Source organism: Crocuta crocuta, unplaced genomic scaffold (genome assembly GCF_008692635.1).
Source record: "Crocuta crocuta isolate KB4526 unplaced genomic scaffold, BGI_CrCroc_1.0 scaffold518, whole genome shotgun sequence".
In the NCBI taxonomy this organism is placed as follows: Eukaryota; Metazoa; Chordata; class Mammalia; order Carnivora; family Hyaenidae; genus Crocuta; species Crocuta crocuta.
In genome coordinates this window covers 1,059,787-1,083,324 of record NW_027530514.1, presented here as the reverse complement: position 1 = coordinate 1,083,324, position 23,538 = coordinate 1,059,787, and the positions used below count along the sequence as shown (strand labels likewise).

General features: G+C 37.0%; 1 long non-coding RNA gene across 1 annotated transcript in view; it reads left to right on the top strand.

Moving 5' to 3' along the window:
• Nucleotides 1-21,734, top strand: part of LOC144234087 (uncharacterized) — a 266,372-nt gene extending 244,638 nt beyond the window's left edge. Inside the window, exons 5-6 of the long non-coding RNA XR_013335860.1 lie at nt 21,248-21,348; nt 21,681-21,734. This is a non-coding gene — a long non-coding RNA (uncharacterized LOC144234087). The remainder of the gene's footprint in view (nt 1-21,247; nt 21,349-21,680) is intronic.
• The last annotated feature ends 1,804 nt before the right edge of the window (nt 21,735-23,538 follow it).

The following is a 23,538-nucleotide window of genomic DNA, read 5'->3' as shown; positions in this document are numbered from 1 at the left end:
TAAAACAATAAACTATGCATAGTTACTATATGTAGTAAATCTCAATGTTTGCACAAATTCAGATTATAAGGAAAAGTGAAAGCCCTCTATCTCATTGTATATATTACAAAACTTTAAAACAAGTGAAAAACAAGCAAGAAAGAAAAATGACAGCCAATCTCACTAATGAATACAGATATAAAAATTCCAAACAAGACAGCAAACCAATTCAGCAATGTTTAAAAAGATGATATTTGATGATAAAGCTATTTTATTGCAAGAGTGCAAGCTTTATTCAACACTAGAAAAAACAAATAATATAGTTCAATATATTATTTGATGAAAGAAAAAAATATTGTCAACATAATAGGTGCAGAGAATGATTAAATAAAATTCAATATGTTAATAAAAATATTGGCAAGCAAAAGTAAAAATTTCTAATTAAAAATTATTTTCTTTTGAAACAAGTCTAGACTTACCAAAAACTTGCAAAAATAGTACAAAGGATCCCTGTATTTCATTTCTCAGCATACCCATATGCTAAAATTGTACTGAACAGGAGTGCAGCCATCAAACTCCCCAAATTCATATCAATAAAATATTATTAACTAATCTACAAAATTTATTCAAATTTCATCAATTGTCCTACTAACTTACTTTTTCTGAAACCAGAATTCAATCCAGTATTAGATGTTGATTTCATTGTCATGCCTCCTTAGTTTCTTTTAGTCTTAGACAATTTTTCACTTTGTTTGTTTTGGCTTCCATGACACGGATACTCTTGAAGAGTACTGGCCAGTTATTTTGTGGCCCTTATAGCCTGGTCCTTAATTTGTGCTTATTTTATGACTTCAGACATTAAACTCAGGTTTTGTGTTTTTGGCAGCAGTACCACAGAAGTGGTGTGCCATGTCTGTGCATTATATCAGTAAGCAAGTGACGTTGATATGCCTCATTAATGGGGATGCTATCTTTAGTCAGCTGGTTAAGGTAGTGTCTGCTAGGTCTTTCCATTGAAAAGATACTGTTTTTCCTTTTGTAAATAAATAGGTCTCTTAGAGATTCTTTGGGATTATGTAAAGATCCTATTTCTCATTATACTTTTGCCCACTACTCTTAGTATTCATTGATGACATTTGGCTGCAAATATTATTATTGTATTGTTTGCTAAAATGCTGATCATCTAATTCCATGATTCTTCCTCTATTTGATAACTGGAATTGTGCTGTGGATAAAAGCACTCCTTTCTCCCCCCTTTATTTATTCAATTATTTATATCATTGTAAACTTGTGAGTATTTATTTTACCCTATGGGTTATAATCCATTACTCTCATTATTCTATTGCTCAAATTGTCCTAACTGTGGCCTTTAGGAGCAGCTTTGACTTTGTTCTTATGTCCTTTAGAAATGTCTCCATCATTTTTTTGGAGAATTTTCTAATTTTCTGAATTGAAAAGGTGTTCCATGTTCATCTTGTACTTACCCTGTGCCAGTCCTAGAATCAGCCATTTCTCATAGGAGCTCTGTTTCTTTTCACTGGAGAATGATTACTTAAAAATGAAGATCTGAGTGCACTGGGGTATTATTTCTTTTAGACTCCTGTCAGCAAGCAGAGCTAGAAAATATAAATATTAATGTATTAATAAATATTTATATATGTATCCATTTATAAATGTACTTAAATTTGTATGAAAAAACGTGAATTCATACTGATACCATCTATTTCAACCCCCCTCATAATTCATTTTAGCCTCCCTCCTTCCTTATTTGTAAACTCCTTTCTGTGACAGTGAGAGACCTGGTTCTCAATAGCCCCATGTATTTACTTATTACTAAGCCCTGGTTTATATAGCAGTTAGTCGCAGAATTAGTAACAACACATTTACCAGACAGACCACAACATTTGTATATAGTTCTCTTGTCTCTAGCCTTAAAATAGCTTGTNTAGAATATTATTCTATTATATATATGATTCTAATTATATATAGAATATATATATGTCTGAAAAAACATTAACATGTTTTTAAAAATCAGAAAAACATACCCACGGAAATCTCACTTTCCCTCATCCCTTGTACCCTATTTCTAGGATATTTTCTATCCTTTTCAACAGATACTGTAGGTAACTGTGCTTGTTTCCCTATGCTGCTGTGGTTAAGATTGCCACAGTCTTCATGGCCAAACTCATTCTTTCACAGCTTTAGAGACCAGACATCCAAAATCAGGGTGTCAGCAGGACTACACTGCCTCTAGGGATTCTGGGTGAGACTCTTGCTGCATCCAGGTCTGGTGGCTGCCTGGCATTCTTAGAGCTGCTGGGCTTGTAGCTGTGTCAGTGCGGGCTCTGACTCTGTCTCCGTGTTGTCTTCTGTGTGCCTGTGTGCAACTTGCCTCTCTTTCTCTCTTAGAAGGATGCTTGTCATTGCACTTGGTGCTCACCTGGGTGGTGCAGGATAATCTCCTCACCTCAAGATTTTTAATCACAAGGGTGCCTGGCTAACCCAGTCATTAAGCATCTGACGGTCATGATCTTATGGTTTGTGGGTTTGTGAGTTCGAGTCCTATGGGCTCGAACCTTGCTTTGGGTGAGCATGAGCCCCGCTTGGGGGAAAACACAAATCCCGCTTCTCTCTCTGCTCTCTCTCTCTGCCCCTGGCTCATTTGCTTGCTCCCTGTCTTTCTCTCTCTCTCTCTCTCAAAAAAAAAAAGAGTCTTAATCACACATACAAAGACACCTTTTCCAAGTAAGGTAACATTCGCAGGTTCTGGGAATTAGGACATGGACAACTCTTTGGGAGTCCATAGCAGCCTACCACAGTAACTCTTTCTCACTAGTTTCTGATTTATCTTTTCTGTGATGTTTTTTCACAAATAAACAGATACATGTACATTTTCTTATTTCCTTTTTTATGTGAAGTGTAGCATATCATAGATAATCTGTTGCACTTTTTTTCATTTAACACCATTTCACCATTTAACACCTGAAAATAGGTCTGTATCCATTCAGAGAGATCATTTTATTATTTTTACAGTTTCATAGAACTGCTTTGTGGATATGCTAGAGTCTTTTCATTCATTCTTATTATATGGATATTTAGATTGTTACTAATAATTTATCAAACAGTATTGAAATATAGGCAGCACTGTTTCAGCTACTATTTTAACAGTATTGTTGAAAGTATATCCTCAAGGTAAGTTCCTCAAATTAAGATAGATGGGTCCAAAGATAAGTGTATCTATAGTGTTGTTGGTATTCCCAAAGCCCCTCTTCCTTGGTTTGTTTAGGCCACTATAACAAGTCACATAAATTGGTGGCTTAAACAACAAACATTTATTTCTCACAGTTCTTAAGACTGAAAGTCTGAGATCAGGGTGCCAGTACCATCAGGCTCTAGTGAAAACTTTCTTCCAGATTGTAAACTGCCAGCTTTTCATATCCTTTTCCTATCCAGATAGGAGAGTAAGAGAGTTCTCTGGGGTATTTATTTATTTATTTAGAGAAACAGCACATGAGCAGAGGAGGGGCAGAGGGGTTGGGGAGAGAGAATCTCAAGCAGGCTCTGCACTGTCAGCACAGATCTCGAACCCACGAACCATGAAATCATGACCTGAGGTGAAATCAAGAATCGGACACTTAACCAACTGAGCAACCCAGGTGCCACTGGGCTCTTTCCTTTAAGGGCATCAATACCATTCATGGCCTAATCACCTCCCAAAGGCCCTACCTCCTAATACCATCACATTATAGGCTAACATTTCAACATGTGAATTTGGGAGAGACACAAACATTCATTTTATTGCACCGTCAAAAAGGGTTTGCGTTCTCAGCAGCTATTAATATATGACCATTCTTGTTGCCAACTAGTGTTATCCCAAATTATGTTGCAATATTTTTTAATATTTATGAGTCTAATAGATAAGAAATGTTTTAATTTTCATTTTCTTAATCATGAGGAAGGTTGGACATTTTTTTTGTATGTTTGAAGGCCATTGTGAAATCTTTTTATTTTAAATTGTCTTTTTATGCATAAGAAACTTATATAACCAGATAAATTTTACCTCTAAATAAATATACAGACACATCAAATTAATAAAAAAGTGTTTAAAGTATTTCATTTTAGATTAGAAACAATAAAAGAATGACTGCTATCACTACTTTTATTTAACAGTGAATTGGATGTCCTGGCTAGTTAAGTAAAGCGTGAAAAGAAAAAGTAAAAGGATAGTGAAGAAAGAAACAAAACCATCATTATTCACAGTTAACACATTGTTTGTGTAGAAAAATTAAAAGACTCCATAGTTAACATAGCAGATAGAACTACAGAGTTGGTCTAATAATGCTCCAGGTTACAAAATCAAAGATAATTGCATTTCTAAACACCAGAAACAATGTAAGTTATAAAACCATACAACAAAAAATAGAACCAAATATTAAGTACCTAGAAATTTTTTTTAATTTCCAGCATTTATTTATTTCTGAGAAAGAGAGAGAGAGACAGAGCATTAGCAGGGGAGGGGCAGAGAGAGAGGGAAACACAGAATCCAAAGCAGGTTCCAGGCTCTGAGCCATCAGCACAGAGCCTGACGGCGGGCTTGAAATCACGAAACCCGAGATCATGACCTGAGTAGAAGTCGGACGCTCAACTGATTGAGCCACCCAAGCGCCCCTGCCCCCCAAAAACCCCACCTATTTTTAAAAGAAATGGCATGATAAACACATACTTCAGGATAGTGACTGTGTCAGATGTTGGAGGAGGGAGTGGGCTGAGATCAGAGAAGCAGTCACAAGGTACTGGAATGTTCTATTGCTTAAAATGGACATATTCTTCATACCTGACACACATGTCATAGTTTTGTAAATATATAAAAACTGAAGAAAAAGAAAAGAGATATCAATTAGAAGCACCAACCATGACTATAACTTTTTAGAAAATAGTTGCTTATGTGCTTTCCCATGAGAGTTCTAATAGTCCCCCTGTACTCTGTCCCACCTAATGAGTACATGTATACGTGTCCACCTCTAGCTGAAGATTTGGGTGTAGAATTTTCTACTTAAAATCAAGGCTCAGAGAGATTCTATGTTGTGAGATAAGAAAAGTCCAGATGAGCTCTGATGTCTTATTAGCAGAAAGCAGCTTTCAGAGGGATGGAGGAGTAGGTAAGGACTGTCTAAGAACAGGTAAAGAGATGTTCAAGGAGTGAATGCTGCTAGTTTCCTATCACTGATCCTTTGAGTATCTAAAGGAAAACAGTGTATGTAATTAATTTGAACCAGTTGAGTTTGAGAAAGGTCATGAGCCCATAATAATGCTCAAAACGAGGGGCGCCTGGGTGGCTTAGCTGGTTAAGCGTCCGACTTTCGCTTAGGTCATGATCTTGTGGTTCATGGGTTCGAGCCCCGCATCGAGCTCTGTGCTGACTGCCAGCCCAGAGCCTGGAGCCTGTTTCAGAGTCTGTGACTCCCTCTCTCTCTGACTCTCCCCTGCTCACGCTGTCTCTCTCTATCTCTCTCCTAGAAATAAATAAAAATATTAAAAAAAAATAATGCTCAAAAAGAATACAATGACATAAGTTTCAAGAAGATCATCAATATGAGGTAATTTAATATGAACCCAGTTTCTGGGGCACCTGGTGGCTCAGTCGGTTAAGTATCTGACTTCAGTTCCATTCATGATCTCATGGTTCACGAGTTCAAACCCTGATCCGACAGACTCTTTGCTGACAGCTTGGAGCTTCTCCCTCTCTCTCTGCCCCTCCCCCACTCGCACTCTGTCTCTGTGTGTCTCTCTCTCAAAAATAAATAAACATTTAAAAAAATATGAAGCCAGTTTCTCCAGGTGAAAGGAGGGGCTAAGCTATCTGATTTAAAGGAAAGTGGACTACTTTGATTTGTTTTTTTTAACCCTCAACGTATTATTTTTTTTCTAGTTTATGTCTTTATTTTCTTACCTAATTAAAAAAATTTTTTTCTTTCATAGTTTATTGTCAAGTTAGATTCCATATAACACCCAGTGCTCATCCCCACAAGTGCCCTCCTCCATGCCCATGACTCCCCTTCACTCCCACTCTGCCCCGCATCAGCCCTCAGTTTGTTCTCAGCATTCAAGAGTCTCTCATGGTTTGCCTCCCTCTCTCTCCCCAACTATTTTTCCCCTTCTCCTCCCCCATGGTCCTCCATTAAGTCTCTCCTAATCCTCCTATAAGTGGAAGCGTGTGGTATCTGTCTTTCTCTGCCTGACTTATTTCACTCAACATAACACCCTCAAGTTCCATCAACGTTGCTACAAGNCCATTGGATACTCTTTCCTGCTTTGTCAAAGATTAATTGGCTGTACATTTGTGGGTCCAATTCCAAGTTCTCTATTTTGTTCCTTTGGTCTATGTGTCTGTTTTTGTGCCATGATTTGTTTAATTAGAACAATACTGTTGTCTCATGGAGTAATTTAACCATTAGTGAGGAGCATTGTTTCTACTCTGGGTGAGATGTAAGAAATGTCTTGCAGTGACAAAGAAAGATGAGCCTACTGAGTTAATACTGTGAGATATTGATCTGAGGACAGCAGCTGGCTTGCAAAAGTGGGCCCCAGGCATGGCAGAAGAAATGTGCATCTGGGTACTGAAACTTCAGGAATGAGGAGCAGATGTTTTCAGTCATGTGCACCTCACCTGATAAGCTGGCAGGCATGGAACTAGTTTCCAGAGATTTGAGGAGGGAGCTACCCAGGGCTTCATGGAATTCTCATTCCAATCAGGTGGAATTAGTGACACCTGATTCTTTTTATATTTGGTAAGTCAGAGTTGCTGTGTCCTTGTTGTGTGGAGATATCTGTTAGAGCCTTTACTTCCGTTAAAGTGCATGTGGCCTTGGCCTGGGTCTGTGTATTCATCAATCACAGACACTACTGTGGCAGCTATGCATGTTCCAAAAACACTAGTTCTAAGGCACTTTACAAAATGTCATTTAAAATTAAAAGTATTGTGGAATCAAATAAATCTGGGGAATTTTGTGTCAATCGGAGTCAAACAGAAATCTTTTATCTTTCCCAGAGCCTTTAATAGGCATTGCAAATCTCCATAGAATGGCTTACATGCAGGCAAAGTTTTCTGGGCCCTGATTTTACCATGAATCCCTTATTCCAAGCAGCTTTTCTCTTCTCAATTGATATTTAGAGGAATGTATTGGGAATTCTAAGACCATTCACTCTAACGATCATCCCTACCCTTCCACTGTAAGGCCCACATTTTCCAGCCTGAAGAAGCAGAGCATTCCATCCAATTTCATGTACCAAGTGTAAAATGTGTATTTCCTTACTGCCTTTCACTCCATTCAATCATCTCCCTCTTGGGCCACAGGGAACTAGTTGTACTTTGCATTATTGAATTAGAATTTTGGAGTTATTAATAAAATTGCCAGTAACATTGATTAGATATACATGAAAAGAAGGAAGCAATCAATAATAAATTATTAGGGACATGGAGAAGACCCTTGTTATCTTCATAGAAGACACTTTTCTAATTGGGAATGGACCCTTCACATACAGAAATGATAGGAAAAGTACAGGCAGCATTTATTCAGAGAACATTTTGGGGGCTATTTCTTTAAACTAGGAGTTAAGTCTTGCTTAGTGATACAAAGAAGTTCTCAAGGAGCTCACACAGACTAGTGGGGCCTGAGTAATTGATGCAGTCATTACAGGATAAGGTGATAGGTGACAGAAGTGTACCCAGGATGCTACTGGCATAAATAGGAAGGCGCACGAACTTGGGGGTAATTGATTGTCACTCCTACTTAGAAAACTTCTATGACACTTGGTCTATTTTGCTTTTTTCTATACTCCCAGTGTCTTGCACAGAAAAACAGATGTTCAATGGTAGTAAGCAATGCTTTTGGTGAATGAATATGGAAGAATTGGTAGACCTGAGTACATCAGTCCACTGGGAAGTCTGGTCGATACAGTAAAGCAGAAGCAAGAAACATATGTACAATAGTCATTACTTATTGAGTGTAGTTTTATGCTAGGTATAATTCTAATCATTTTGTATACATCATCTCATTTAATCTTTACAACAGCCTTGTAAATTAAGTATTATTATTATTATTATTATTATTATTACAGATGAGGCAGTTGAAGTGCAGAGAGGTTAAACTTAAGGAATTTGTCCCAAATATAACTAAAAAAATAGAAAAGAAGGGATTTAAACTTAGGTCTGACTTCAGCCTTTGTAGCCAGGCTTCCACAGAGCAACTGCAGAGATCTAAAGAATCTGTCAGTGGCTAGTTAAAACACTGGCCACCATTCTGTTGGAATTCATACCATGCAGGTCACTTCTTGAGGTCTCCCACTTACATAATTAAGGCACAATGCATGTGCTTGTTAAGCTATTAGCTAAATTAGTTCAGTTGCCTAATTTAACACTGCCCCCTTTGAGTTGATGCAGACTATTACCCTAAGAGAAAGGAACATGGGAAGGTGGAGTTTAATAAGTGGGATTGCTAGTAGGACACAATTTAGAGGTTTAATCAAGTAGGAGGCATTGAAAAATTTAAGGAAATAGATAATTGATTAAATGTAGACATATATAATATTATAAATTATATAGACATAAATATACATAATATATACATAAATAGAAATATATCATATATAAATAATATAAACAATACACACACATATATATTTCCAAATGTAGACTTGAGTCCCCATATTAAAATAATATGATTACAGATTACATAGCAAGAAGAAACCCACATTAAATTAGTTATGCTATTCAAATTTTTACCTTTAGCCACGGGAAGTATTACTTATATTTTGCCTAGGCAAGGCCCAGAAAGTTAAGTGTTTGCTTACAATTGGCCTGAAGTGAGGAGCGTGTCTAGAGCAGAGACATCCAAGTTCAAATGAAGTGCCTTTGCCAATGCCCAGGTTCTTGGAGGCATAAATGCCCACCACCTCCACCACCAGGATGTCCACGTCCTAATTCCTGGAACATGTGGCTAGGTTACCTTACATGACAAAAGGATTGTTTTAGATGTGATTAAAGTTAAGGACCTTGAAATGGGAAGATTAGTCTGGATTACCCAGGTGGGCCCAAGCTAATCACGTGAACCTAAAAGCACAGATCATGTCCCAGATGTAGTCAGAGGGAGACGTAAAGAAGGCCGAGAGACATGAAATATTGTTGGCTTTAAGATGGAGACAGGGACATAAGAGCCATGGGATGCCGGCAGCCTCTAGAAGCTGAAGAGCAAGGGAACAGTTAGGACCCTCCAAAAAGAAAATGCAGCCCTCCAGACAACTTGATTTTAGCCCATGGAGATCTCTGGCAGACTTCAGGCCTGTAAGATAATAAATTTGTGGGTTTTTTTTAAGCTACTAAAAATGTGGTAATTTGTTATGGCAGCAATAAAAAAACTAATACCTACCAGAATTAGAATTTTAAGTTGGTATTTAAATTTCACCCAGAAGGCCTCAAAATAGTGCATATATCAGTAACTCGTGTTCAAAGGTTTCCATGACTTCTCTACCTTAAATATTCCATTATGAATAAAAGTATATCCATTCAATGAATACTGATTGGCTCTCTGCTTGTTTTGAGGACTAATTTGTAATGTGCTTAAATAACATTAACAACTCTTTCAACCAAAAGAACTTAAGACTGATTTTTTCCTCTGTCAGATGGTGATGGACAAAATTTCTTGGGAGGTATTATGGGTCTGATGCTAGTCAGCAGGTTGTGTTTATTGTCTGTTTTGTTTTGTTCCTGATATTATTAACTATATTCTTATCATGAATTTAGGGCAGCTAATGAAAATTTAGAATACTTACACTATTAAAAGGTGAAACAAGAGTTTTAAATACACTCTGTGTTTTTATGAGCCTATTTGTTTTCAGTTTATTTTTTATTAATTTTGAGACAATGTGGGGGGTTATTGTTTTATCTTATTCATTATGTAAGGTACAGTCTTCTGCTTTATGATTCATCTTATTACCTTCCTTCCCCCAGAAGAAAAGAGAAGGCAGTTATATTGGGAATTAGAACCGTTATCAGGCTGAAAACATTTAATTAAACAATACATTTGGTTACTTCTAATCATATTGAATTAATCTTCTTAATTTGCCCTTTTATTACTCAGGAAAGGCCAGGCTATGCTGTAGTAATAAATAAATTCTCAAGGCTATACACAACAAAAGTTTATTTCTCACTCAATGGCTTCAACCTTCTTTAATCAAGTTCCCATATGTAGTTAGTCAAAAACTCAGATGTTTGAGTATGGCTTGATTCCTCATTTTGAGCTTCCATGTGTGCCTAGGCAGAAGGGGGAGCTGTGCTGTTCCTGCACACCGGCCTCTCAAATGCCTTGCCTTAACAGTGACATTCGTCATGTCTACTTATACTGCACTCATATGGACCCCCAGCTTCATGGGGACTGGGTAATAGGATCATATGGATATTCAATAAACAGTGAATGTCTCTGCCATAGTTCCTCAAGTCCTAATATCCAGTTTCACAAAGAAGGTCATGTGACAGAAAATATTGCTACTGGTAGTTTTAGGACAACAAACACTGAAGTTGTCCTTCTTTGTCATATGGCACCAAACTGGCTTTCTAAGCTGTTGGATATCAGGCTTCTTTTAAAAAAAAGCTCAGTCACCAGGCAGTTAAACAAAACATACTTACAAATGAAAAACTAGATGGGAGGTCCCATTAGTAAAGAGCAGAGCACATGCAGTGTGTAGAAAGAGCACCAGGTGAGGCACTGTTTCTTTTCCAGGTTTGCACAGGCTGGTGTTTCATAAATACTCAAATGCATGAACTCCCAGTGTCCTGATATTTAAGGAGATACCATTACTTTGTCCATGTCTAAAATTTTATTAGTTGCAGAATTACAGTGATCCAAGCTTCAAGTATATATTAATGATTTATATAAAACAATCATTCTCAAAGTGTGATCTGGGGATCCCTGAAACCCTTTTGGTGTCTGAATGATATTATAAGGATGGTTATTTGTCATTATAGATTTTTCCAAATCCATAGAATGTACAACACCTAGCGTGAACGCTAAGATAAACTATGGCCTTTGGGAGATTATGATGTGTCCCTGTGTTTCATCCTTGGTAAAAATGTATCATTCTGCTGAGTGATTTTGATAATGGGAGAGGCTATGCATGTGTTGGGAGCAGAGGTTACATGTGAAACTTCTGCATCTTCCTCTCCATTTTGCTGTAAACCTAAAACTCCTCTTAAAAAGTAAAATCTTTAATAAACAAAACAGAGCAAAACCCACTAGTCATATTGGATTTGGACCCAACCTAATGACTTCATTCTAAAGTGTTCATTTATAAAAACTCAATTTCCAAATAAGGTCACATTCTGAGTCACTGGGGGTTGGGACTCCAATATAGTTTTTGAAAGAACTTTTGTGGGGGACACTATTCCACCTAGAACAACATCCAAAATCATATCCATCAATTGGGAGGATTCTGTATGGCAATTTTCTAACTTTCAGTCTATTACATTTTCTGTTGAAGTGGTGCTTTGTAAGTGTGCATCACCTTTGTCAAAACAGTTTGAATGTGCATATGTGTGTATGTGTTAAATGAAGATTCCTGGCCCCATCTCTGACCTCCTGAGTCAGTTACTTTGAAGATGAGAGCCTGGAATTTTATTTTTATTTATTTATTTTTTAATGTTTATTTATTATAGAACGAGACACACACACACACAGAGAGAGAGAGAGAGAAAGAGAGAGAGCAAGTGGGGGAGGGGCAGATAGAGAGGGAGACACAGAATCCTAAGCAGACTCCAGGCTCTGAGCTTTCAGCACAGGCGCGGGGTGCGAACTCACAAACCACGAGATCATGTACTGAGCCAAAATCACACAGTCAACCAACTGAGCCACCCAGGCACTTTTTAATATGCAATAGCACTGATTGGTTTTTGGTGTACAGTTGCATGAATTTTGACACATATCTAGATTCATGTAATGACAGATACAATCAAGATACAGAACAGTTGCTTAATCCCCAGAAATGTCCCTCGTGCCACCCTTTTATGGTCATATCCGCACCCCTAACCCTGTATTCACTGGTCTGTTCTCCATTACTATAGTTCTGTTATTTTTTCAAGATTATAAATAAATGCAAATATATAGTATGTTACGTTTTGAAACCACCTCCTTTATCTCCTCAGAATTCCTTAGGGATTCATACAAATTGTGGCATGTATCCATAGTTCTTCCCTCCTTATGCTGAGTAGCCTTCCACTGTGTGGATGTATCAGGGTTGGTTTATCTGTTCACCCAGTATAGGACATTTGCTTTGTTTCCAGGTTTTGACCGTTATGAATAAAGCTGCTATATACATTTGTGTACAGTTTTCATGAGAACATTAAGTTTTCATTACCACAGTGTAAATACCTAAGTGTAGGACGGTTGGGTGATATGGAAATGTATATTTAACTCTATAAGAAACTGAAAAATTGTTTTCCAGAGTAGCTGTAACATTATGGTCTTAAATCTAATGTTTTAACAAGTGTCCTAGGTGATTGTTAGGTATAGAATAGTTTGAAAACTCTTGCCTAATGCCTCTAGTGGTTCATCCAGAGAGCAAAACTATTATCTAATAATTGTAAGATATGTGGTTCAATGGGATTTTTTTCCCCTCTAAGGTAACATTCACTGTCTCTATCAAGTAAGTTATAAGCCATGTACAGAATTCCATTATCTGTACTTTTCCGTAATTTAAAGCATGTTCCTCCAAAGACAGAAATACAAATATTCACAGACAATATGTCTTTACATCTAATAATAACTTGTTCTATATTACCAAAATGCTTATTAGAGCAATTTTTAAATGTAGTATCTTAAATAGATACAGAGAGAGGAGATTATGTATAAATAGTTGTGTTGAATAATTAATCCAGATTTCTCTCTGGAAGTATATATTATTTATAAAAACTGTCTCAGGTATGTTTTTAATTTTTAGGATTTCCTTGAGCAAACAGAATAAAAACTGATATGAGACCTATGCCAATAAAAATATAAAATCATACTAATCCTTGATGTTCAAAATCTCTTATAGACTGAAATTTATCTCTGTTCTATGGGATGCTGTCAATCAATAGTGCATACAATTGGGGACTGCTCAGAAAACAGATAATGAGGGGAATATGTCAAAAGAGCATAGGAGTCATCTGAAGAACTCCCGAAGGCCAAAGTCAAAACAATTCGAGCAACAAAATAAGAGAAGTGGTATTATATAGTCCAAAGCATAAAATAAAAATCCACGAGTCTATATTGATATAAATGATTGACTAAATAAATGGGGGAAGAGACAAATCTCCCATATAGGAAAATTCCAAATTTATGTAGCTATTCCGCCTGTAAGGAGATGGAACTTCCTACTCCTTAAGTGTTAGTTGTACATAATGACTTCCTTCTAAAAAGTACTAAGTGAAAAAGGGTGAAAAAAATAATATCTGTGTAATAGAGAAATTCTGGCAAGGATTACTTCATCCATCACTATCAACAGTGATAAGTCATGGTGATAGTCTTTACCCTTAATATGGTATAATAAAAGGGGCACTTTACCTCTGTGGCTTTCTTTCCTAAAACCCATAGTGTTCCTTTAATCATGAGGAAGATGTTATACAAATCTCAATAGAAGACATCCTACAGCAAATCTGACCAGTACTCAAAACCCTCAAGGTCATCAAAAACAAGGAAAGTCTGAGAAGTTATCACAGTCAAGAGGAGCCCAAGGAGACATGATGACGAAATACAATGTGGCACACTTTATGGGACCCTGGAAAAGAAAAATTATATTAGGTAAAAAGGAAATTTGAATAAAGTATGAACCTTACTTAATAACAGTGAATCAATACAGGTTAATTAGTTATAGCAAATGTACCACACTAATGTAAGATGTTAATAATAGACAATAGGATGTGGGATCTATGGGAACTCTCTGTACTACCTGTGCAATTTTTCTATAAATATAAAACTGTTACAATTAAAAGTTTATTTTAAAATATGCAGAATACAATCAATTAAATGGAATGTATAAAGCATCAATTGGGGATAGCAAATAATGCCCTCCCGTTTTCAACCAGAAGAAAAACTGTGGGAATGTGATATTGATTTGTGTATTTGCACCTAACAGATCCTTAATGAATTTTCCAAGGATAATTAATGAATATGCTATTTCACGGTGTGAATTTAAGTGAAAGAGATAGTTTTTATATTCATTGAACTACTTCATTTTTCAAAGCATCATGCCAGGCACTTAATTATTTAATGATCTATCAAACCCATGGGAATGTTGCCTTTTTTAAAAAATTAAAAATCAGGATCTAAGCTATTAAGAAACATGCCTGTATTAGTTTTCTAGGGCTGCCCTAGCAAAGTACCACAGACTGGGTGGTTTAAACAACAAAACTTTGTTTTTTCATAGCTCTGGAGGCTAGGAGTCTGAGATCAAGGTGTCAGCAGAAATTGGTTTCTTCTGAGGCCCCTCTCCTTGGCTTGCAGATGGCTATTTTATCCCTGTGTCTTCACATGGTCTTCCTTGTGTGTGTGTGTCTGTGTCCTAATTTCCTCTTTTTATAAGGACACCAGTCATACTTGATTAGGGTCTCTGAATGACCTCATTTTTACTTTATTACCTCTTTAAAGACCCTAGATCCAAATACAATCACATTCTAAGGAACTGAGGGTTAGAATCTCAACATATGAACTTAAGAGGAACACACAATTCATCTCATAAAATGTCTAAATTGGTCTCCCTGCCCCCATCCCTGCCCCAGTGAAGGAAGTGTGGTTCTAATTGGCCTTTATTACTCTAAAGCCTTTGCTCATTTATTTATAGTATTGGTGTCATCATTAGCCGTGGTTTATTTATGTCTCCTATGATAGTGAATTTATATAGCTTTAACATTTTTTATCATATTAATACCTAGTGAACATTTTATCTGGAAATGGGAGTTAATGGGATAGTAAAGTTTAGTCAGACAGAGCTAGATTTAGATATTTGTTCTTTTACTATGTAACTGTGCTATCTTCTTTCTGAGATTGTAGGGAGCATTAAATGAGATTATACCAATAAAACTTAGTTTGAAACAAAATATGACCAGCATTGCCCTTATTTAGAGGGAATAGTATTATAGTAATTCTACCTGTCTAGTAAATTCAGTAGATACATGGAGAGTACAGTGAGAATTTCTTCAAGAATTTGGAGGCAAAAGAAATGTGATTGCCTTTTGAGAGTTAAACTTCACCATCATCACAGAACGGATAAAAACAGTTTCTTCTTCTAGCAGCAGGAGTTGACGTAATATGACCGGAGCTATTAATACAGCTAACGGAAGGATGTGTCACTCTGAGGTAGGGGGTTAGGCAACCCATTGGAGCTTAGAAAAGGAGTTAGAGACAAATATCAGTAGAACCCATATGGGTACTCTCAGGAAACAGGGAATTTAAGCCAGGAGAGTTTTTAAAATACCAAGATCCCATTGCCAAGCTCCCAATTAGGGGATCAATCCTTCAGCCTATCTTAATCTTAAACCATATAAAACAGTCATACTATACCAGTGAGGATCTTGTGCCTACAAACCAAGTTTACCTGACCACATGTGGTATCAATGTGTTTATAGAGATTATATGGATGTATCATCCTAACTTGGGTGTTCAGTGACATGCTATTTGCTTTTTTACTATAAGTAGACTTTTATGAACTTGGTTAGGATGGTTGAACTCTGGATCCGGTATCTGTGTACCTTAGAAAGTCTGATATCTGTCTCCAAAAGGGTGGGGACCCAATTCTACCACTTTATGGTTTTAACCTATAATGTCCAATAATAAGGGTTCCAGAATTAGCAAATAAATATATGAAAAGTCCAGTTGAATTTGAATTTCAGATAAACAACTATTTTTTTAGTACTAGTATGTTTCATGCAATATTTAGGATATACTTATGTAGTAAGTATACATTGTTCATCTAATTCTGTATTTTAGCTGGCAATTCTAGAGAGAACTTTTTTATAACAGCTTCTAGTTTTAATATTCTTATTTAAAGCTCCTAGTACAGATTCAAGCACATAAACATTATAAATAGTAGCACATTCTAGCTTTTTGTAGAAGATGTATTTAGTGAAAAATAATCACATTTGTTGATACCTGTTAATTAAATAGAAAAATCACAAATCATCATACTTATACTCTTAAAGATGTAAACCTGAAAAGTCAGTTATTAATACTTCTGGCCAAGTAAGATCATATTGTTTGTATTTTGTAAGAGAGGATATTTATGAAATGACTCAAAATTTTGTTTTCCCTCTAAGCCTGGATGATTATGAAATAGTCTAAACTCTATATGAGATTCCTTCTCACTGGCTGGGATAGATTTATGGAGGACATTAACTCTAGAGTCCCAGTGTTTAACAAAGTGCCTCCTTTCAATGCATCCACAGGACAGCTGGTCACTTTCTAGTAGCACAGTGGGAGCAATATGGAGGGGGCAATTGACAGGAACTGCTCTAAAACTTTCTAGGCAAGAATCAGTTGACCTGAATCAGTACCTGAATCTTGAATCAGTACCTGAATGTCAGAGAAGTGAGCAAGGCTTAGCACAAATCTAGGACTATAGCAGCTATAGTTTGGGCTATAAGACAGTTCTAAAAGGAAAACAGAAAATCTTGATGGGCAATTTTAAAATATCCTTTCTTACCACATTTTATCTGCAAGTCCAAAAATTACCATAAAATTAAAAGCTTTTAACTTCTATTTTTAATTTCGTGGTGGATTGCTATCCACGTAGCAACTTTCTCCAGATGTTTGTATCAAGTTAATCGATATATTCTTCCTTTGCATTTTCCTTGTCGTGCCTGTAATGTTCTTTAAGAAGACCCCCAGTGTCATAAAGTAACCCACCTGGTTCACCCTCCACTGGAAAGAATTCACTTAAAACAGGCCAGATGGAAAAGAAATCTGTTATTCTAAAGATATGCTCTGTATGGTTCCTGACTTGGACATATATTACTACATCGAAGTGACCAGTGAAACTATATGGTTGAGCCATAGTTGAGAAGTGTCTTTCCCTTGAGTCTAATTTTGATATCTCTCTTTTTTCTATTATAAGAAGACAATGGCATCATAAAAAAGTAAATGAGCAAAACACATTAAAAGAAGTATATTCTAACTATGCTCTGTATTATCATGCAGCATTCTATATTCATGTATGCATCTATTTTAATATGACAACAACATTCTGAAGTGAATATAATTATAAGGCACACTTTCCTTTGTGGAAATTATATGTAAAAAGCTCTGGACTTTCTTTTCCAGCCTGTTTTAAAAGAAGCAGTTAAAATAAGCTCTCCTCCTGTTACTTAATTTCAACAAATAAGATAAAATGGAGGTTTAAATTACGTGTCTTGTGGAGTGATTTGGTTGGCAAAGCCAAAGTGTGTGCATTCTTTAGGAAATAATTAGCCTAACAACAACAAGCATTTACTTGGCTTCTTTTTCAAAGCCTCACAAGATGCCTTACAATTAAAACACAGCAAGGCGACCTACTTTCTTAAGGGTGTTCAGGAATAGGAATGAACAGATATGTCTTTAGTTTTAAGTGTCCAGATAGAAGGGTACTATGAATAGAATCTGGAAAGAAATTCTGGGACTCCAAGAGCCTGCAGCTCATGAGTGGGATAAAGCAAACAGCCCGCTGACTCTGACCTTAATGATCGACTAGGGACATATGGTCGTCACAAAAGATCTAACAAATTTCCTGGGCCTTAGCCATTAACCAACTCATCAGTGAGTGATACACCATTTAAGTTAGTATTGAGTTTTGTGGTGGTTCCGTTCTGGATTGTAGAACCAGAGGGCTCAGCCATCTGAGCCCTGCAACCAGCTGTACCAAGGACTACTTTGTCTTGTGCCCCAGGTCCTTATAGGTTACTGTATCCCTGGTGACCAAGGGTGAGACTGTACTCTGAAGTAGGGGTTGGGAGGAGGAGAAGCCTATAAGATAACAGCAGGAACAATGATGGAACAAAGTTCTCTAGGGCTAGCAATAGTAACATCCAGGAGAAACTTGTCGTACCATCAGTTTCAAAGGCTTCATTTGACTTTCAAGACAAGGCAGCTTTAGGCAAGTTGTTCAGCCATCTCCTCTGGATTTCAACAGGGGCATTCATCATCTCTGGCTGGCCTTCCTTACTGTTAGAGTCTTCCACTTGGGAGAGGATCTGAAGAAAGAATCTGAAAATGTCCCAGAAATTTGGGCTCAACCTTCTGGTGTCTTTTCTTTCTCAGAGGCTGTAGGGTCCCAAAGACTATAGTCATCTGCAGATATGTGCAAATGACCAGTTTGTACTATTTCAGAATGGAAAGTATCAAGTGTCACATCTAGTTATGGAATGAATAAGTGACAGAGATGAAAGGTACAGCATAGGGAATAGAGTCAATGGTATAATAGAGTTGTATGATGACAGATGGTAGCTATATTTGTGGTGAGCATAGAATAATGTACAGAGTTATTGAATCACTATGTTATACACCTAAAACTAATGTAATGTGTGTTGACTATACATCAATAAAAAAGTGTCACATTGAAAATTACTTTTTAATAACAAGTATAATTATCAGGGGGACCATTTTATAATACATAAAAATATCAAGTCACTATGATGTATACCTGAAACAAATAGAATGTTTTATGTCAATTATACTTGAATAAAAGAAAAGTATTCAAATATCAGGGTAGATCGGTGATTCTCAGCCAAGGTTAATTTTGCCCATCCCACCCCTCAGCATATTTGGCAATGTCTAGGGACATTTTTGACATCACAACTGGGGGATGCTACTGGCATCTCTTGGGTAGAAGCCAAGAATGCTGCTAAATGTCCTACAGTGAACAGGACGCCCCTCCAATAAAGAATTGCCCAGCTTAAAATGTCAATAGTGCCATAGTTGAGAGACCTTGGGTTAAATTATGTCACACTTAAATTATTTTGGCATAGTTGAAGATGGATATGGAAAATCTGAGAAAGTTTTAAGATAGTGAGATAATGGTCTACATTAAGATATAGTCATATATCCTGCAGGATTGAGGAAAGAGCCCAGTCAAGGTAACACAGAGTATGTGGGAAAGATTTCAGGGAGGAAGTATGGCTTCATCTGGGCTTTAGCAATTACACAAGCAGAAAGGAGCCATTGTTGGAAGGAGAAGCAGTTCATCAAAAATGGAGAGGATTACTCAAAAGTGCAACATAACCATCCCACATCTCCAGCTCCAGGTGAATCCACAGAGGACTGGACAGCCTCATAGAAGTTTACTGGCATGCAGTGTGTACTTCTCTTTTCCTGCCCTTCCCACACCCCAGAAAGTGTCCCTAATGATGAGACTTGGAGGAGCAGGAATACAGGGGAGAACTGTGAAGTAACTTGCCAAAATTAGACTGTGCCTAGAGTGCTGCTGTTATGGTGGCCATGCCAATGGCCATGTGGGATTTTGGTCTACAAGAGGACTTAGTTACAAGTACATTAAGAAGCTTACTAATTAATGTCACCTCAAATCTCTCATGCCTTTTATATTCCCTATAGTCAAGGATCTGGGGCTTTGTCTCACTCACACGGACTTTATTTTATTTTTTAATTTTTAAAAATATGTTTATTTTTGAGAGAGAGAAAGCACGAGTGGAGGAGGGACAGAGAGATGGGGGCAGAGGACCTGAAGTGGGCTCTGTCCTGACAGGAGAGAGCCCAATGTTGGGTTCCAACTCACTAAATGTGAGATCATGACCTGAGCCGAGTTCAGAGCCACCCAGGCGCCCCTCACACAGGTGCCCCTTACATGGGCACCTATCATATACTCCTTTGTTTCCTTTGTTTTGTGCAGTGGCAGAAGTCCTGTGATTCTCAACCATTTTAGCATTTCAATTGGCCTAAAGAAAGATGGCCTTCCCCTTTTAGTAATCAGTACATGTGGGCACAATAAGGTAGGGACAAGGTCAGAAAAAGGTGACTCAGAAATTGGAGGTAGTAATGGATGAGGTTATCCTTTTGCAAAAGGGACTCATTCCACTCAGATGGTGGTAATGACCCTTTATTTAACAGACCAGAATATATTTTTCAGGTAGAGAGCTTTTACTTGAACAAATATGATGAAACTTATCTATAACTATATTGGACTCTGTGACTAGTATTAAGTATCTAATAAGTATTACTAGTAATAACTGATAGTAACTGGGTCACAGGTAATAATCAGAGGATCTGGTTGGTAATTTGCTACTAGGAAGTTAATGATCTGTATGAAATCTACAAAAAAAAAAAGAACTAGAAGAATTGGTAATTCTTTTTTTTAGTTTATTTATTTATTTTGAGAGAGAGAGAGCACAAGCAGGGGAGAGGCAAAGAAAGAGGGAGAGAGAGAATCCCAAGCAGGCTTTACCTTGTCAGTGCAACATCCAACATGGGACTCAAACTCACAAACCATGAAATCATGACCTAAGCTGAAATCAAGAGTCCACCACTCAACCAATTGAGCCACCCAGGCACCCCAAGAATTGGTAATTCTTTTCACCAGTGTTCAGGAATAGAATGTTCAGATTCTAGAAACCTATTAACCATTCTTGAGTTAAATAGAAACATCCCTCCTGAGTAAGGTGGATCATTTCTCTGGCATTTGTGACTATTCCTTCCTACTTTGTTTTGATGCTATTATATTTAGTCATCTTCTGATCTTGAACTTCTTCCCTTCACTAACCTTGCCTAGCAGAGGGAAATGCCCTGCAAGGTGATGGGCTTCTCAAACCAAGACCTCTACCAGGCAGAGCAAAGGGCCTCTACTTCCCACTTGTGAAATACTTGAACTTCCACATAAGCTTATTGTATTTGGATACAAACCTGGTGAGATCAAGCAAATACTGATTTTTATTGGCACACTATATAAAAAAGGAAAAGGAAAATCAGAAGCTCAGCTGGTTTGTCAAAGTTTTGCTGTGTGCTGGAGATGAGACTCAAAAGCAAAATGTCCAGCTCTTTCCACAACACTAGCATCCTGGATGAGTTAATAACACCAAAATCAGAAAGTGAGAGAATGAGCGCTATGGGAAAAAATGTCAATGTTTCTCTTGATCATTTCTCCCAACCTAGCTGGGAGAAACCCTCTCCATGTTCTGCTGTCTCTTTTCCTTATGGCTTTTGTGACTTTGGTTTCTATTTGGGAGTCTGTTGAGTGGTTCATGTTCCTTTCTCATACCCTGCAGGCACTGGAGATGATGTCAGAAATGAAAGGAAGAGAAACTGTGGTATCTCCAGAGACGAGCTTAGAACGGGAGAGACTTCTTCATGTACACAGCCTATGAAAGTAAGTGATGATTACTGAGGTGAAGACTAGAGTGGCCTGAGGTAGCAGATATTTTGAATTCTAAACTTACCATGTCCTTGATTTTTAGGTGACCGGACAAACCAGTGTATCTCTCTGCCTCAATATTGTTGCCTGTTATTCTAGAATGAGAATGCAAAAATGACTTGATAAATAGTAGGTCCCTTAAAGATACTGAGCTAACAAGTAAATGTGTTATAATGAATTATATTTTTTAAATCATTTTGAGAGTTAATTAGTCATTTCATAGACTACCACCTTTAATCAACCAGTTGTAATAACATTTTCTGCCTTCTTTGCTTGTTTCTTAATAGTTTACTGATCTGGAGCACCTGACTGGCTCAATCAGAGGAACATGGGACTCTTGATCTCAAAGTAGTGAGTTCAAGCCTCAGGTTGCATGTAGAGATTAATTAAATAAATAAAATAGCTTACTGCTCTAACTCATTTTGGAGGGGGACATATATGAGACTCTTCTTTTTTTAATTTTTTTAATGTTTACTTATTTAAAAAAAATTAACATTTATTTTTGAGACAGAAAGAGAGCACGAGCTGGGGAGGGGCAGAGAGAGAGAGGGGGAGACACAGAATCTGAAACAGGCTCCAGGCTCTGAGCTGTCAGCACAGAGCCTGATGTGGGGCTCGAACCCAGAGACCGGTAGATCATGACCTGAGCAGAAGTCAGATGCTTAACTGAATGAGCCACCCAGGTGCCCCTAATGTTTACTTATTTTTGAGAGAGAGAGAGACAGACAGAGTGTGAGCGGAGGAAGAGCAGAGACATGAGACTCTTCTTGGAACATAGCTGTCTTTCCAATTTTTAATAACCTATATTTATTTAATACTAAAATGACTATGTCAAGAAATTCTAAAAAAATTAAATCTTTATAAAGACATTTCTGTGAGAAAAATTGTGGACAAATTCAGTCATACTTAGGAGCATACCTGATGACCAAAGCAATTCAATAAAATATTAAAAGGGAATTTAAAATTAACTTTTATATTTATGACTAAAAGGTAGACTAGAGGTTTGAGAAGTTGAATTATTAAAATACCACAGTGTGTGGTGCAGAGATAAAAAATAAACCTCAGGAAAGTGAATCCCATCCAGTAACAAGTTAATTATTCTTTCTTGCTTTTAACTGTCATTTATCAAGTTCCAAATTTACCTAATAGCTGTAAGAAGAGCATATGTGTATATACGTATGTATCTTCAGACACAAAGGTTTGTCACCTGGTTTTAGTTCAAATTGATTCATTTGAGCTTATTCATTTTCCTTCTCTGTGGAGCAGCAGTGTGAAATGCCGAACTCTTACTACGTTTTTTCCTGAGGTGTCACGTGCCTCTGGAGCTGCCTAGGTTCCATGATTATGTACTCTATGTTCTGCCAATTTTGATTCATTTTTATTCCTTATGAAATCTCTGTACCAGAAGATTTGGGAGTAAAAAGATTTGCGACAATAACTTGCAATTGCACATGAACCTGCTGCGGCCTATTGTTTTGGTCTTCCCTGATATAAGAAAGAANCCTCCTCTTTCAAGACCAAAATTCAAAAAGCCTCAGACTTTCAAAAACTAGAACTTTAAAACACCCCTGACTAATGTTTGTTATCTAAATTTAGCTGTGGTACATGGACAGGTTTTCAATTGGGAAAGTGTGAAAACAAACGGAATCCTGAGCAAATTTCTTATTTGGGAATATTCTTGTGACTCTGAGGCTGAAAATTTGCAAAAACATGCTTTAGCTTTAGAAAAGAATTGGGGAGCAATTGATTTCTATTTGTTCTCATAATGAGTATTTCTAATATCATAGGGTAGGATTTCCACTTACTGGTTGGAAAGTAAATTCTTCTTACTATGAGTTTGTTTCCCGAGACCGGTTGATGCTTTTACAGTTTTATTCTAGGTAAATATTTCTTGAAACCCCCTTTTTTTCAAGTGTGTTCCAGTAGCAGACAAAACTATATCATCATAGTCTAAAAATTTTAGAAAGACACTTGTGAACATATTCATGAACCATATACTTTTTGAAATGTATTTATCTGGATGTTTTAAATAGAGTAGAGATACTTTGTTAATATGATCCAGTGAAGAGACCTAAGGAAGTATTGTTCATATTCTCTCAGATAGAACCTCAAACTCTTGGGAATAGTAAGAGAAGTTCCTGGTAA